The sequence below is a fragment of the Diadema setosum genome, chromosome 12 (assembly GCF_964275005.1).
Source record: "Diadema setosum chromosome 12, eeDiaSeto1, whole genome shotgun sequence".
In the NCBI taxonomy this organism is placed as follows: Eukaryota; Metazoa; Echinodermata; class Echinoidea; order Diadematoida; family Diadematidae; genus Diadema; species Diadema setosum.
The window spans coordinates 676296-694049 of record NC_092696.1 but is presented as its reverse complement, the minus strand read 5'-3'; the positions used below and the strand labels follow the sequence as shown (position 1 = coordinate 694049).

The following is a 17754-nucleotide window of genomic DNA, read 5'->3' as shown; positions in this document are numbered from 1 at the left end:
TAGCACGGAAGAAACATCAATGTCAGTATATGGGAGCGTGTAAAGTGCCTGTAGGCGTGTAGCTGTTTAGTACGGCGAATACCCCCCTACCGTCTGTGACTGTGTGTACCTGTGAAACGTCGAGAGTGAAAGGAACAGCTGAAAGGGAGGATGAATATGTGTATTTAACGGTGGACAACATACACAAGATCACCCATAGGACCTCGGCGTGTACACTGTTCTTCTAGATAAGGTGCCGTCGGTAGAAATGCATCATGGTCAGTTACTGACATGTCAAATGAGCAATCTGTTGAATCTATCTCCTACCTCTTCAGAGGCGGGCTGTTGGGTTACTTGTGGGGAGTCTTGCTTCTGGCCTGTGGATGAGCTCTGCTCTGTGGCCGTTGCTGTGGGGGAGGTCGCGACTTCCCCTGGTAGCGCTGGTCTAAAAAAGGATGATTTGCCGTTCCATGCACGAAGCGTGAAGCTGCAGCGCTACGCGAGCCCGTCCAGCCCGCATCGCGAGCCTGCCGGCGAGCTCCGCTGTTGAAGGGCCGTCTGTACGGATGGAAAGAGCCGCTCGGACGAGAAGTATGTTTCTGCTGGGTCATCATGACCCCAGCAGAGGCCTTATATTGTTCTTTTAGATCTTTCATCTGTCTTGTGAGATCATCACCAAACAACAGCTGCGTGACTGGTGTAGAAGACTTACAGAGATGCACGTATTCCGAGTTGATGTCCGGTTTAATCAGCTCCTTCCGCACGCAATTCAGTTCAAAGTGCGCATTACTCAATAGAGCAAGTGCGTCTTGCTGAGACTCGGAGATATCTCGCGCGTCGAGAGAGCGAAGAAGAGCCCCAATACCGCGATTCAGACATTTCTGCACTCTCTGTAGTTTCAAATCACGATTACGCGTGACGGACTGCAAGTGTTCCCAAATGGGAGCTTTCACTCTAGGTGTATCGAGGTGGGGGCAGTTGCTCGGTGGGGGTATTTTTCAACCGTTTCCTCGATGGATTTATCTTCTAGTTTGTTGCCAATAAAGTAGTTCACCGATTTTGCACTTTCCTCGTCAACTGCCTCCCCAATTTCCAGGGGGATAGCATACTTGGCTGCCAACGATGCTGTGCAGCAGGGGGAACCTCTTCCACCCCTTCGTCAAAATCGAACGGTCCATCACGCTCTGCGTCGTCAGACGTATCAAAATCGTCCCCAACAAAATGGCGGACGTTAGTAGGCAAGCGGGAAAATTCCTCCGCTGTAGATTTCGATGTAGACGCGCCTGTATGTACCACAGCAGCACGGCTAGTGGTTTTATCATGCGATTGGATGGGAAAGGTGTTTCACCACTTCGGCGAGGAGATTTTCAAGTTTGTTTAGACGAGAACTAACGTCCCCGGAGGTAGACGCCCGATCCTCGGAAGGGGCTTTTGATACCGTATGAGGAGCTTTTTTGGGAATTTTCTTCATCGTCTTCTTCCCTGAATCTTGAGCCTTTCCAATGCTCACATTCTTCTGTACGTGCGCCGTACCGGCATCGCCGGAGGGAGGCGCTGGTGGTGGTAACTCTGACTTCGTGGCACATACCTCCTGTCCACGTGTAGCACGTAAAGTGAAGGATGGATCGTGCTGCTCTTTCGAGCTCATATTTATCGAACCACCGTAACGTTTAGGCTCGAAAGATGCGTCAAAACACTTCTCAGTTGGTTCCGGATGACCGGCGAAGCAACATTTCCTCTCGAGAAGGAACATTCCGGCGATGAATTTATGGAAAATTTCAACCCGCGGAGCTATGCAGGAGAATCTCCTGCCGGCTAGAACGAACGCGAACGTTTTGCTGGACGGGCGTGCGGGCTCTCCTATTATTACCCTTTATGCATCGTAGTCTCTTTCGAGACTTCCGAAATAAAATACTAGTCTAGTTCTACAGACCTGTGTGATGCACTTAGTTGTACATGTAGTTCATGTAAGTGGTGTGTTGTAATTTGCGATTGATAACAAAGTAAGAGAAGCTAGTTCGAAGTATAAGTATCATATTACAACCACAGGAGGATTAATGTATGCAGCTGTGCCTAGTACAATATACGTTACGGTGAGCGTTTGGTGCATTATTTGAATTTGAACGGCTAACAACCTTCAAATATCACAGAAATGTTATAGATTTACAACAGTCTTGTCATTCTGGTGGAATATATCATGTTCTGTGCTATTTGGGAAGGAATGCAAAAGGGAAGGGCCATCTTTAAGGGTACGTTAATCATATCTATTGCTGTGTGAAAATTATTTGCTTCAGAACAGTCTCATATTAAAGTAATGTGCAGTTTAATGCCCCGTCACAGTACAGGCATGCTAGCCTGGAACCATTAAACTGCACATTACTTGAATATGAGACCATTTTGAAGCAAATTATTTTCATTGGAATTGGAACAATCATCCCCCAACATTCCCACTGATTCCAACTGATCAGTTACTAGCCACCCCCTGACATGTTTGTTGCCGGCTTGCCTGTGTGTGTGAACATTAATACACTCCCACCACGGCCTCAACACTAAAGATCCATTGCATTAGCGTGACTGTCGTCTTCTGCATGTGCATGCAATTTATCCAGTTAACTTCAAAACAACGTGTCACATATAATACCACATCAATGATAACATGGTAAAATAATTAACTACGTGACCTGGACCAACGGCATAAATCGGCACATCAGAAATATGAAACCTTGTTCACAGGGGTGGCGAATGATGAAGCTATGTGTGATTGCGAAAGAGCGTGTCCACACTTGTAGTTAATGTTGTGTATTGGCGCGTTAGGCGCCATTTGGGATCGAAGTTACCATGTGTTATGACATTGTGGAGAGGTACAGATTCAAACATGCAATTACGCTGAAGTCATCGACGAAATAAAGAAGTTGTGGAGTCCAAATATAATATGCAGTTGAAGTGTTTATTTCTGAGTTCCGAAACTCAGACAGCAAAATAGTAAACGTGTAACATAGGAGTTACAAGAGTTACAAATATCTCCAATGCCGGTAACACAGATAAAATCACATGTTCAAAGAGCAGATGAAATGCTAAAGTCTCATCTGGCTGAAGCCTGGAGTAGAAGTGTTGGTTCTACTTTCAGAAACTACATCTAAAACTTGGGGGGAATTCTCATCCTGAAAAGCACATGGTCCATACACAATATGATTGGTCATTTCAGCGTAGGCATGGAAACGTAGGGTGTGGTCTTACTCATATTTGGGGCCTGAAACAAATGAACAGTGTTGAGGGTAATGGGAGATGGATTTGTGGCAGGAAGGGAACTGGACAAGGGGTGATAACTTTCTGACCACAATGGGAGTGGATGATACTTTGATGTGGGGTTGTTGGGAGGAAACTAACCTTGGTGGTCTGACATAAAGACTCCTATTGACATGAGGGGTGATGGGCTGGTGTTGGGGTTACTGTGCTATGGGTTATTGAACTACATTGGAAAGGACTAAAGCACGAATGGAAACTATATTACATAGTTAGGTAATGGAGAATTGCCTAACTCTATGTAACATTAACTCGCTAACACTGCGTCGTGAGGAGAGTTGAAGTCGGGCGCCGCTATGGGGATCGAGTCGCTCGGTCGCTTCATCTGCGGCGCTACGGCGTTTCCACTAGGCGGCGTGAAGACTTAGTGCCAGCGAGGTCGCGAACGACGTCAGAAGTACGGCTGAGGCCTGGGGCGCCGTGGAGATGTCGGGGCTGGTCCGGGGCCAACGAGATACGGGCACCGCGGTGCCCGTGCGGCGGCCAGAGCGTACCTGGTGCTGGACGGCACCGGGGTCAAAGGCGTTGGCGTGGCGGTGTTGACCAGTATCGGTGGCGGTGTTGACCAGTATCGACGGCCAAAGTCAGTGGCGTAGTGGCACTGGCCGACAATGAACTTAGGTCGGCGGCGCGTCTGCACTCACCGATGTCCGGGCCGGGGTCAGCAGCGTAGCAGCACCGGGCGGCTCGCAGAACTGGCCGTCGAGGTAAACGTGCCGGCGTGTGTTATTTCCTCGTGTGTGTGTAAACAATGTTCAGTGTCAGTTGTAGCGTCTCGATTTACTGCTGCCCTTTTATTTCTTAGACGGAACTGATGTCGGGCGAATTGTATCTGTCGCAGTTTTTGGTAGACAGTTCCTTCGCGGGACGGTACCGCGGCGCTGAGCTGCGAGTTTGTTGTTTCCACTTGTGTGTGCCCCCCGAACGACCGTGGAGATGTCAACCGCTCAGCTACCGTGATAGTAATTTGTCTTTAATCGTTTCGGAGAACGTAAAATAGCCTAGGCCAGCGAGTTTAGATTTCGCGGGCTGACCAGAATGCTCACAAGCTAGCAGCTCCAATTGGTCATTACCGGTTACGTGTATCCAAATGTACTCTACATATACACAAATAACCTGTCGTGAATATGCCGTTTTATTCACATTTGGCATAGAACTGTCCGCGGCCGGGTCATTGACTAGCTGATAACTGATGTTAGCGTAGTGTAAATAAACAAACACGGAACATCTGTCCGCATCTTAGATTGTGACAATATACGAAGTTAACAAAAGAAGGGGAAGGTAAAGACGGTACATTTTTCCTCCTCCTAGTGAACAAATAATAACCAAAAATTGATTGTAAACGATTTAATATGCATACACATGCATTTCAACACGCGGCTTACCGGTATATAGCCAAATGCGGTTAATCTTACTCCTTATTACCTATTCTTTGGAAATGCAGCTCACACACATTATCTGTAATTCACCTTAAAAACAGTCTGCGTGGGGAGAGCCTGTTACAGCAATATTTACTGAGCTAAATAAAGGCTATTACACACAAATATCTTCCACGTCCACTTAAATACACTAGTGTCTGTCTTTAATCGTTTCGGATAACGTAACATATCTTAGGCCAGCGAGTTTAAATTTCCCGGGCTGACCAGAACACCAACAAGCTAGTCGCTCAAATTGGTATTAATAGATGTAAATAGATATCTTGCATGTTCCTTTGCCATGCCTTTTGTTAGTCACATTAATATCACAGAAACATGCGAAATATGCTGAGTTGAGAGGAAGGTGCATTCAATTTCTTTTGTTAAACATTTCAGTACTTTAGCAATTGAGGTCATCTTAGGAATATTGATTTGGTAGGATTTGTGTGTGTGTATGTGTGTGGGCGTTTCCAAGTAATCTGAAGAAAAGTAGAAGAAAAAAATCGTCAAGAATAATATGGAATGTTTCTAGATATTCGTTTCACCGCAAAATTGATGTTGAGAGTATCATAAATCAACACAAATCATTGTGCAATTAGATTTCAGGGCCCCTTTAGGCCGGAATATACGGTCTACAATGCCGTACTTGTAGTCTTGATGAACATAGCTAATAATCTTATATAATTCTTAATCCAAACGCAATGCTTCATGAGATCGACAATAACCCAAGTAGCAGCCATGCAGGCTTTTGATATAGCGGTTCTTCTCGTGCCCCTAAATACAGACTGAAACATGAATTCAGACGGAAAATATTTGGGAAAAACAAATTATTTTCCACATATGAATGAATGGATGAAATGAAATCATTTTCCACATATGAATGAATGGATAAAATGAAATTAAATGTGACTCAGTAATGATGACTTTATACAATGTGAACAAATAACTCAAAATGTGATATTCTATCTACAATATTCATTCTTTTGACATTGGATCCGATGAAGAGTGGGATGAATGGTAATAATCTGATAGACAATCCGCAGAAAATAGACTAAGATACCAAGTTCTGGCTGATAAACCACGTGTTTGATCACTGCGTATCGCTGGGAGATACGCAGTTTAGTTCTGGCTGATAAGCACGTGGTTAACCATGAAAAGAGATACGTAGTTCTGCCTGATGAAACACGTGTAAACACAGTGGCAGCAATGGGTTGTACGAAAATAATTCGTAGAAATAATGATAACGAGAAAGAAAGACACTGCCATTATGTTTAGATGTCCGATAGCTCAGCTCTGTTTTTGTTTTTTTCATAAACCACAAGAATGTTTCCCGCAACCGGTTACCAACTGATTACCGGCTTACAACCAGCCCAAATATAAATTATACATCACACCGTACGTATCTATAAATCATATATATATATATATATATATATATATATATATATACATATATATATATATATATTATATAATATATTAGTTTTTTTTTCTTTTCTGTTTTTGTAATTGTCAAACACACCATTACACATATGTTTGTGATTGAGAATGCTATTCATATACCCTCCTCTTTTTGTGTCTTTATATGTTCAGTTTATTTATGCAAACACTCCTCAATTTAATAACTATTATGATTTTTATTAATTGTCGTTATTACTTATATAATTACCTGTCTTCACATGTATACTGAAATATGTATAAACGTGCGTGCATATTTGAATCTATATATTCATGTGTATACGCATGCTTTTGGTTATATTATACATGTAGTTTTTTTTTTTTATTTTGTGTATCTATGTATATTATAATTATGTACGATTAACGCATATAATACACTCCTATTTATTTTGATATTTTCTGTTTTTTTTTTACCTCTATCATTATCGTTATTATTTTCACTATTTTCTTGATCATTATTTTTTTTTCTAAACAATATCCATATCATGTTCTGTATACATCATCATTATTTTGTCCGATTTCTTTGATCCTCAGTCTTGATAGATAACGAAACAGGTAGCCTGTAAAATTTATTATCTACAGAAAATGCGTAAGTTTGTCAATCAAAATGTGTTGAACCTTCTGTATCTAACGCTACTTCAGCCTTGCAAATGTTTCTTCTGTATAGGGTCATTGAACTTCTAAATCATTTGATAACTTGTTACGTCTGCAAAAGAGAGCAGCTAGAGTGGTGAAAAGCAATTATGGTTGTGTTTATAGTTACGGGACTGATGTTATCAAAGAAGTTATTTGGCAAAATTTGAGCATCGGCGATATTATTTTTTTTGTTGGTAACATTAATGTACGGATGTGTATTATGGTTTAGCTGCCGCCCGTATAATGGTTAATAGGGAAAAAATGGTTTGTGACAGGTATCTTCATAATACTCGTTCAGCTGACTCACTCAATGTAATCCTTCCCAAACCAAATCTTGCATATTTCAAGAAGTGTTTTCGTTTCTCAGGATCACTTGTATGGAATTCATTGCCAGACACCTTACAAAATGCCCGAGTGTTCAGACTTTCAAGCGTATGTATGAACAGTTATATTTCCTCTATTTACTTCTCGTTGTTGCCATCTCAATTGCATAATTTTTCTGTTAATTTTTGTAGAACCTGTTTAATTTTATTTCGGTATTGAAATTGTTGTTCATAAAGGGCAGTGCCCGAAAGCTTGAGAATGAAAATCAAACTGTGAGGATCCAAGGTACGTCTATCGTCTCATCATTTTTCTCACCTACACACTACTAAGATGCGACGGCCCAGGGGTTTACAAACTGAAAACACACCTTTCACACTATAATTATTAATAATATGTATATGGGTCAGGATTTTGAACGATGTACAATTGAGCCAAAACAAGGCAAAAATTAAAAAGTAGGAAATTCTCCAAATTATTCATCTTACCTGAAAGAGTATAACTCAAGCTTTCATATGAACCCAATTATACTAGGATTTGCCCAGAGGAACAAGTTTTTATTCACCGCTGAAGTTTACCATGTCCAGAGCAGCGAACGTCCGTGAGGAATAGTACAGCACATACACTTGAATACCATTTAACATAGTTTGCAAAGATCTGATTCAGTTCAAAATCCTAACAAAATATGTTAAGGGACATGTGTACGTGCTTGCAGAATATTAAGCTTGTACTCTTAACCTGTACGTAATGGTAGACAACTGATGACTTAACTAAATTCGTCGTTTCTGTTGAAATATTGCTCTTCCGCTAAACACTTTCTCCACTTTACGCGCATTTTACAGAAACTCAATATTTTGACCTCTTATTTCACTATCCCATACTTCAATCCCCACTCCCAAATGATAACATACCTTTTTAAGATGTATCTGATCTAGGCAGTCTCTATAACCCAACGAACATAGCATAGTTTTCATCACGGAGGTTCGCATGTAGCTCACGGACGTTCGGAACAAACAAGATGCAGCTCTCCTGAGTTGGAAACGCATTCTACTCACAACAAACAGCAATTTCATGTCGAGAACAAACTCCTCTGCAAAATCCTGAACAGATATTACCAATTCTCAATTACATAAGCTTGTTTATCTTCTCATACTGAGGAATCAAAGAAAACAATTTTTCCATCTCTCGTAAATGAACGTACAAACGTACGTGTAATCTCAGTGACGTAGTAAATCCTTGAGAATGAATATATTTATCAAAAATTTTTTATCATGAAGTAAAGATTCAGGTCCTAAATTTGTTATCTAAAGTCTACAATGCAAAATTTGCTTATAACGAACATGATCACAGCTAAAATTATGACAAAGAATTAACATAGAAAGACAACAGAAATGTGCTTCGTTATAGAAATACGAAGTTTAGCTGGGGAGGACAAACGAATACGTTGGGAAGAAATCCCTCTATGTTTGCTCCTTGTGTTACACACAGTTACCGAGGAGAATTTGTATTATTATATTAGTCAGAAATGATAATAGGTTCGATACTGCAAAGTTTCGTCATGACAAGACACAATAAGTCCATATTACATGGATGGATGTTTGTGACTTCGCAGGGGCGGATCCAGGGAGGACCACAAACGGCGCACGCCCCCCTTTATTTTTTGTTGAAACAAAAGAAATAAAAAGAAAAAAATGGGGGAGGGGTGCGTGCGCCCCCCTTTATTTTTGTAAACACGCCCCCTCTTTACGAAATTCCTGAATCCGCCTCTGCTTCGATATTATATAATATGGATTGTTATAACAAACATGTTGTAGCGCGTCATTTCGGAGGCTCGTTATTCATACAGTTTGTCAATACGAAAATTGATAGAGTTCGTATAATTATGAAGCTTTTTTATTCGGTAAATGATAGGAATCTCCGAAGGTTAATCGAAAGGTTTATTAATTGGATTATGAAAAATCATGTTCGCTTATCCAAATATGGAGAAACAAGTTAACAACTAAAATCCTCCAAATTTCAAAACCTCATAATAACCGTTTTCACCTAAACGAATATCAGGCCCTTTCCACTTTTAGAAGAACGGACCTAAAAAATAATGATCCTTAATATTTATTTTTCGAACTAACAAACTTTCGGAATAAGACAATTTTTAATAACAAACCTCCTTAATTAACTACAAACTTTTTTTTTTTTCATTTTCGGAATAACAAACCTTTGGACATCGGAGTAACGAATCTTAAGCCCCCGTCACACTACAGCGTATAAATCAGCGAATGCCTAGCGGATGGGCAAAATTTGGCAAAGTCCAGATACGCTCGAATCCGCTCGAATCCGCAAGCAAAACGTCGTTTTCGAACGTTCGCCTAACGAATGATGAGCATATGCTAACCGTGTTACGAGCGGATTAAGTAGCGAATGAAAGCGAATGCGTACAGTCCGTCCAGCGGATGCTGAGCGGACAAAGCGAATGAGGAGCGAATGCCCAACATATGCAGAGCGATACTGCGGCAGTCACGTGACGGATCTCGACTGACGCACATTTTCCCAAATCATTTTGAGTAGTGACAGTGTCGAGTAACGTTGTGATTGTGAGAATGGCCCCCAAAAGAAGGAAGGAGAAGTCACCACCAGGTGCTGCTGATGTCATTACCCTCGACGGTCCTCAAGATTCCTGTGTTCCTTCTGATGATCACGTTGACGATGATGTGGGGAGTCCAACATCCTCCATTACGTCTGGTGCCTCCAACTGTTCCTAGCCTGGACCTTCAGCGAAAAAAAAAAAAGCCAGAGGCAAACGCCGGGACTTTAATATCCCGGAAGTTTGATGAGAAGCTGATTATACAACCCGAACTGCCCTCGTCTTCGGATCCAGGCCCTGGTCCACATCGTTCTTCGATGTTTTCCTCTCCTCCGTTTTCTCTTGTCTTGGATGTATTTGGCGATTGCCAGCTGGTTTAGGTCATGCTCATGTTGATGAACAGCTAGAAGATATTGCATCTGAAATCTCTGAGCGTCCTCCATTTCTGATGACCAACTGATAAATGCTACCTGTGCTGTCCAGATTTGCTGTGCGAATTTGGACGAACGGCGAACGAATGAGAAGCGAACGCAGAGCGACCACAACTTTCGATCAGCGGGCGCTAAGCGACCACAAAGCGTATTGTCATTCCGTTCGTCATCCGCTCAAGATTTTGGACATGTCCAAAATCAAAATTTGTCTCCGGCGGATCTCTGCGAATCTCTGCGAACAGCTAGCGTATACAGCGAACGCCAAGCGGGTCACGAACGATGAGCAGCGGATGTGAGCGTATCTCCAAATTTTCGGATCCGCTGGGCATTCGTTGGCTAGATACGCTCTAGTGTGACGGGGGCTTTAGGAAGAGCGAACGTATGAAAGTGCAACCTTAAACCTATTCTTAAACCATTACTTTTTTAAACATGTGTTTTCAAAGTAAGCACAAAAGCACAAACAAAATGACGATCTCTCTGTCTCTTAAATGCAAAATGAAAAAAAAAAATCTTGGAAAGAATTACAAATGAACATTCCTGTTCATTGATGAGTATGAAACAACACCATGTGATGATAAGCGGAGGATTTGTTTGTTTTCATCCGACAATAATTGTAAACTGCATTATTTTAGTTCGCTTGTGACGGCATTTCGATGAATAAAAAACGTAAACAAACAAACAAAAACTTCTCCAGACGAATTTGGTACAACGGGAGTGCACTGGCAATTCTTTTCTCTGTGTGTTGGAGCTCGATCCCTTCTCTGTTTCTCAGTCATTTTTTTTTTTCAACTGCTTCCACGTCCTTTTGAAACTTTTCCATTTTTTATTCAACACATGCCCATTACAGACTTCTTCCGTCATTATCCTGCATGTGATTACGTAGCACTTTTCGGATTTATTTTGGTTTGTTTTGTTTTGTTTCTGTTTTCTGTTTGGTCGCAGCATGTCCAGGCTATTGAGGGAATGAGAGAAAAATCGTCATGAAGAGAAAAATACGAATGAATTAAGGCACTTAATATCATGACAATTACAGCGAACGTCCGTTATGGAGGCCAAAACTGGATGTGTTCTGTTTGAGACGGCAGCTACCATACTCAAAAGATAAACACTTGGCGCACCTGTCACTAAAACGTGGCACTGATCCACTTTCTCCTACTATGTAATCCATTGACTTATTCTACAAACGAACATCCGTGACCAAAACGTTTTTCTTTTGTTATTACAAGTAAATTGAGTGCTGAACATTATTCACTTTTGGGTATGAGCGGCTCGGTGATTTGGTAATATTTTCAACTAACATTAACTCTATGTGCAGTGCTACATTTGTAATTATCAGCAATTTCCTTTCTCGGACAGAACGTCCGTGAGCGAAACTTTCAGAACCTGTAACAGTTCAAAAAATTGTCTCCAGATCCTCATTAGAAAGAAATTTAAATGCACAGAAATTACAGATTACGCAAAATTCCATTTTCCTATAACTTTGTTTTCAGTGTTTAGCTGTTTTTGTATAATTAGAGGGAAAACAAGCGTAAAATTGTGAGTAAATTTTCAACTGTTTCTTCATCATGATCACATAACGCCTTAAAAATTCTGAAACTACTGCCCTAAACTCATTGTTTACTTTGTAAAACTTTATTTGTGACTATTGGAGCTAAAAGTTTTAAAGAATACAGGACACTTTTGGGACAAGTTATCCCTATCGAAGGGATTGCATACGTCACGGACGTTCGCTGGAATTGTCACGGACGTTCGTTCTACTGATAGGGTCATGTTCCCGGACGGATAACTAATCGGCAGGGAGTACCTAGCCTTCCTAACTCTTTCAAAAATTTGAAAAGGTATTGCCAATGCAAATTATAAGAAATTTGACATCCTTACAACATATGTATTGCTCAGAGGGGGATCAGGAGGTGAATTTTCAGAGAAAATATTAATTATTTGCTTGGTTTTCGGTGAATTGCATGGTCCAAAAACTGTGGACAAGCCTCAGTCCGCTCCAAAAATAACATACAGCTCCTCGGCTGGAGAGCCAAAGGTAAAATGCACCCTCGTCATCAAAGCAAGATGGTGTCCCACTCGATAACGTTTTAATCATCACGGACGTTTTTTTTTTTTTTTTTTTTTTTTTCTCTCGGAGGTTCGTCTAAAAATATAATTTCGGTTCCTATTTGACAAAGGATGGACAGAAACTCAAAACAAACATATTATCGTGTGGCTAGATCTTAGTTGATTACGACTCAGAACAATATCACCAATAGCGTTTAATGGGATACGATCTTTATTAGAAAATAGCGGAAGCACGTCCGTGACGAAAACTGAGTATAATTTTGCATAAAAGAATATTACGTCCCATGTACAGCCAGCAGACGTACAATTTTTGCAGGGTATGTTCATTAGGTGGAACACCAAATTTTCGTATACATTACAGTTGGGACAACAAAGTAGAATTTGCAGCAGCTACAGAAATAAAAGCACCACGGACGTTCGTCAGTTTAGGACTTTGATATTTCAGTTGTTCTCTGTGATTTTATACGTGCTCATATAGTTCTTATAATTTTGTGGTTCATACCCATGATATGTCAGATCCAGAACATGGTCAGATATTAGATGCCACGTATGCTTAAAAATGCACATCATTTGTTTGAAAAACAAAAATTATTGTGAAAATAGCGTTTTTACTGTATTTTTACGCTTTAAGTCCTTAAATATCAGGCAAAAGTCAACCAGACCATATATTTCCTGAAAGGAAATTTACCAATCTTTGAGATGACATGAAAAAAACTGGTTTCTTAGATCATCCTGGCGTGTTCTAAGGGAAAGAATGTCATAAGGTGCGAAAATTGGCAATTGTACATCGTTCAAAATTCTCACCCATATATATTTATATAATATATATATATATATATATATATATATATATATATATATATATATATATATACTGTAACTTATGTCTTCTAGCGTTTATGGTAGTTACTGCCCCAACCGTTCGAGGATGGAAGGGGGAAGACATCCGACTACAATGTGACATTCAGGAGGAGCCTAGCATCGTGTATTGGAGTAAGGAGGGCTTCTCTGAAGAGGAGCCGAGGACACCCGTGGCTACATTCAAAGATGAGACATTCGAAATCAGGGTGAAACGTTTCAACATGACAGATGACTTCAGTCTCGTCATCACCGACCTTCAAGTGGCAGATGAGGGACTCTACTATTGCCAAGTGGCACTGGGAGATCTGACGACTTCCAAGAATACCACCATTTTGACGATTAGCTGTAAGTAATCTGCCATTTGGACAAACAAGTTTTTGGAAGCATGATTTCAAACCATGCGTAAAGTTATTACACACGACTTAGTGAGACTGACTTATGCATGACCTAGAATTTACAAACATGATTCAAGGTTGTGCATAAAGTCCAGGATGATTTCGGGACTTACGCATAACTTGAGTAAATCATTATTGCTTTGTGAAACACCCCTTCTCGTATTTATTTTGCTTTTAAGCGAATAATGTTGTTCATATATGTTAAACATTGATATAGTTTAATTCATTTTCGCTGTTCAAATGTTACCAAATAAACCTTGTTAAATATGATTTCTTGTTACATTATAACTCAGAAATATAATAAAATCGAATTAAACAAACAGAATGTAACATGGCAGATAATATCGCAGAAATAGATATAACTACCTTTCCAAAATGAAGCTCAGGATCTTTAAAATACTTTTTGGTTATTTGGTGAAAAAAACAAACGTAGATTCCAATAAGAAATAGGTCTTATACCTTATATTTCCTATGTTCCTATAGCAATGCCATCAAGGCATACAATTGAGGAATGCATTGATACGAGTCAACATCGTGAAAGACGGTGTACATACCAGGCTCCCTCCAACACCTCTTCGCTTAATCTTACGTGTATCGTGAGTGGATTCAAACCTAATGTTTCCATGATATGGACCGAGGAGTCGGGAAAGAGACTGAATTCCGTGGTTTCACATCAGAACACACTTTTTGACGACACATACGAGAGGTTCGAGACAATCACTGTGTCAGCTATGCATGGGATAGAGCAAACGTTCATGTGCGTGGCTACCGGTGACTCGCTGAATGGAACGTCGACCCGAGAAATCACTGTTCTGCCTGTATATGTATCAGGTATCGTAAAACGTTCCAAATCCTTTGTTTTTGAAACACGTCAGGAAAACACGTTCTAATATCTAAACAAATGTTCGGATTTAGCTTTGTCACAGCATAATCTGATACGACATTTTGAGCAAACTAACATTATCACACACGATTTTCAAGTCTAGTAATGAAAGTGTTTATCAATTTCAATAAGTGAAAAGACAAAAAAGTAAAAAACAAACAAACAAACAAATAAACACACAAGCAAACAAACACCAACTAGCGCCTTTTCTCAGCGTGTCCTCTGAAGTATGATTTTGTCACACTGTGTGAAATGTACTCTGTGTAATTTGATTCTTTCTTTCCCGAGGGGCCCACACTCTACAAGCTTTGTCTTTTCAGTGGGTCCCTCCGTTTTTCGCCTTGTGTACGTTGATATTTCATCTTATTTTAATTTACTTCAAATGCATCTTTACTGTAAGTATACAAGTACTGTTTTACTCTGAAACTCACTTTGTTTTCTTGATACGATTTCTATCACTCAAGAAAGAGTGATGTATGTTATGTTATTTTCTATTGTCGAAAAAACTTGAACTTGAACTTGAACTTGAACTTGAACTAATAAATCTATTTTTTTTTTTTTTGGTACTAGGGCAAGGCATAACACAAAATGTAAACCTTTTAATATAGACCCATCTATCTATGGTGATGAATGAAAACTTGTATTATCTTTGTTTATATTTGTATCAATTTTCAGGAAAGCAAGCTCATTTGGCTCTCACCATTGGACTCGCCATTGGCCTGCCTGCTGCCTTTATCATCGTATTTCTCCTTGTTGGAAAGTATCTTCAAAACAAACACCCGGAATACCTACCAAGAAAAGGTGTAGATCTGAAATAATTTTTGTTTGAACGTGTTTTCATTCTTGTGTGTATATATGTATGTGTGTGTGTGGGGGGGGGCATAGGTAGCCACTGATTACAATGTTTAGTTGAATAACAGTCAACCTTCATTAACATTAAACCCATGAAAAGTTGTGTTTTAAAGCCATTTCTTCATTATAGTTGTGTGACGTATTCAGCATTATAGGCTTATAATCAAACAAAATGCCCGCAGTGGAAGATGAAAAGACAGAGTTCTAGGATAAACATACAATTATAAGTAAGTGCTTATCAGGCAGCATGTATATATGTATATATTTAACAAAAATATCAATGACGTTGTTACCATTATTGTTCATGATATGTTTCAGGATGTGGCTGGAATCCGTGCTGGCGAAGACCAAATAAACCAGAGCGATTTGATGAGGAACAAGGATTAATGCCGAGTATGAAAATAGATTTATCCGTTCATCAATTCATTAATTATTTTTTTTTTTACACAACAAATGTGGTTAAAAACAATAAAAGAAAAATCCTGTGTCATCTCATGAAACGACGTAGAACATAGAGTGCCGTGGAAGTCCATGAACCATATTTTTTTTCATCCTCAAACTGAGGGACTTTATATGAGTCAATTATTCAGACTCATGCATAATTCAATACAAGCATAAAACAATTACAGTCATAACTGATAGTTCAATTAACATAAAACTAAAATTCTGAATGTAACTGATTTTATCATCGATTACTCGAATACTTCTTTTTTTTTTAGATATCATTGCAATATACAAGTAACATAAACTCATATTTGAATTCTTTTACAATAAATGATACAGTGAAACGCTGGTTTCTGTGTTCTTCCATGAAATAAACGTTATGAATTGCAAATTCCATAAAATTCATTATTGCGTTGATGAAGAAATAATCCTTCTCACAAATTTCATTTCCGGTTACTATGATTTTCTCATTTATGATATTTATTCTTGGACATTAAAAGATAAGGTCGCGAATCCTTGCCGAGATCTTATTCTCCGACGGTATAACAAATAATGCATTAAGGATTAGTTGTTATCGCAGCATTTGCACTGTGCATTTATAGTTATATTTCCATTTCAGTCGATTGTCCTTAAAAGGTACAATATGTGACCGTGCACCTCAAAACGAACACAAAGTCGCACACACTGATTTTGCGTGAGGAGTGAAAATAAGTGAAATGGGTCAACCTAGCCGAACTTGGCTTTTTCATATTTTCTGAAAGAGCGGGTCTTCTTTTACATTATGCTAAATTTTGGTATCATAAAACGGGCAGAAAAGTGTGTGTGTTTTTAGCAGTTTATCGCGAACATTTTTGGTAGAATAGTGTGATTAGGTGTGTCTTTAGAATCCCTTTTTCATTTCTGAAAAACCTTGTCCACACTCTTCAATTTCAACTCTAATAACTTTTGAAAGGATATGGTTACTGCTTTGAAAGTTGGCGTTAATTATGGACAGAATGTGTTAATGAGGCATACTCAATTTTAGTTTAATCTGATAATCCCTTCATTGTTGTTACTTTTGTGATTTACTTCCTTTTTTTTTTGTCCCATTCATTTTATGTCAAAATACATGGGAAAAAAAGTTGCACTTTAGGCCACAGGGAGCATATGGTATACATTTCCTATGTAAGTTATCAAATGATTTTTAAATTATGTAATTCTCAGGAATTTCTTCAGGTACAATGTGCTTCCCTATTAAACAGTTGTTATGCATACTTTTTGAACAATTGGCCTTCTCAATATGAAAATATTGGTAGAAGCCATGTGATTTGTAATTCCAATTTAGGTTGATCACATTAATGTGCCTGTGGGCATTTTGCATCATGCCCTCAAGTTGTAGATCAGTTTGCTGAGGGAAATGGCATCGAACGTATAGAGTGGCCTGCAAGATCCCCTGACTGTAATCCAGTAGAGAATCTTTGGGATATCATTAAGTGGCAAGTGAGCAAGAAATTGAAAGATGACACTTCACTGCAAGAATTTCAGCGCATCTTGCAGAGAGCATGGGCCAACATTGAGCAGCGTCAAGTACAAACTTTAGTTAACAGTATGAGGAGGAGATGGCGGCTGGTCATTGCGGGTGGTGGACATATCCATTATCAAATACTTAAGAAAGAATACTGGTTGCGTGATTATCCACCCCTTGATAGCAGGAAGTTTACCTTTCATTGTTTAAGGCTTCGTTGATGCGGGGTTTACTCGGATACAAGGCGTGAACATTGCCGTCCGAGTTCTTTCATTCGAAATTCCTCAGAATACGCAATTCAATGGGCAATTAGCGCTGCTACTTGGCAAAGCTGTTAGCCAACCCAATTGTCCCAATTCTTTGCAGACTTGACCTCTCACATGTCAGCTACACGCAATACACGGCAAACAGCTTTCATTACAAACATTCTGATTAAAAAACAAAACAAAATGAAGAAGCACATTTTTGAGTAGCGACACAGCTTTCTGTCCCTTTCTCAAATAGGTCCTACTTCTAAAAAAAAATATACAGATGACTAGAGTCAGAATATCCTCCAAAGGGAACACGAGCTATCTGGGCATTAATAATGTTTGTCTTCCTATTTCTCTCCATGCCGTCACGGCCCAA

At 39.6% G+C, this 17754-nt stretch overlaps 1 pseudogene; it reads right to left on the bottom strand.

The window, feature by feature from the left end:
- Nucleotides 1–329: 329 nt before the first annotated feature.
- LOC140236266 (uncharacterized) lies at nucleotides 330–1627 on the bottom strand (annotated as a pseudogene).
- Between the last annotated feature and the right edge of the window lie 16127 nt (nucleotides 1628–17754).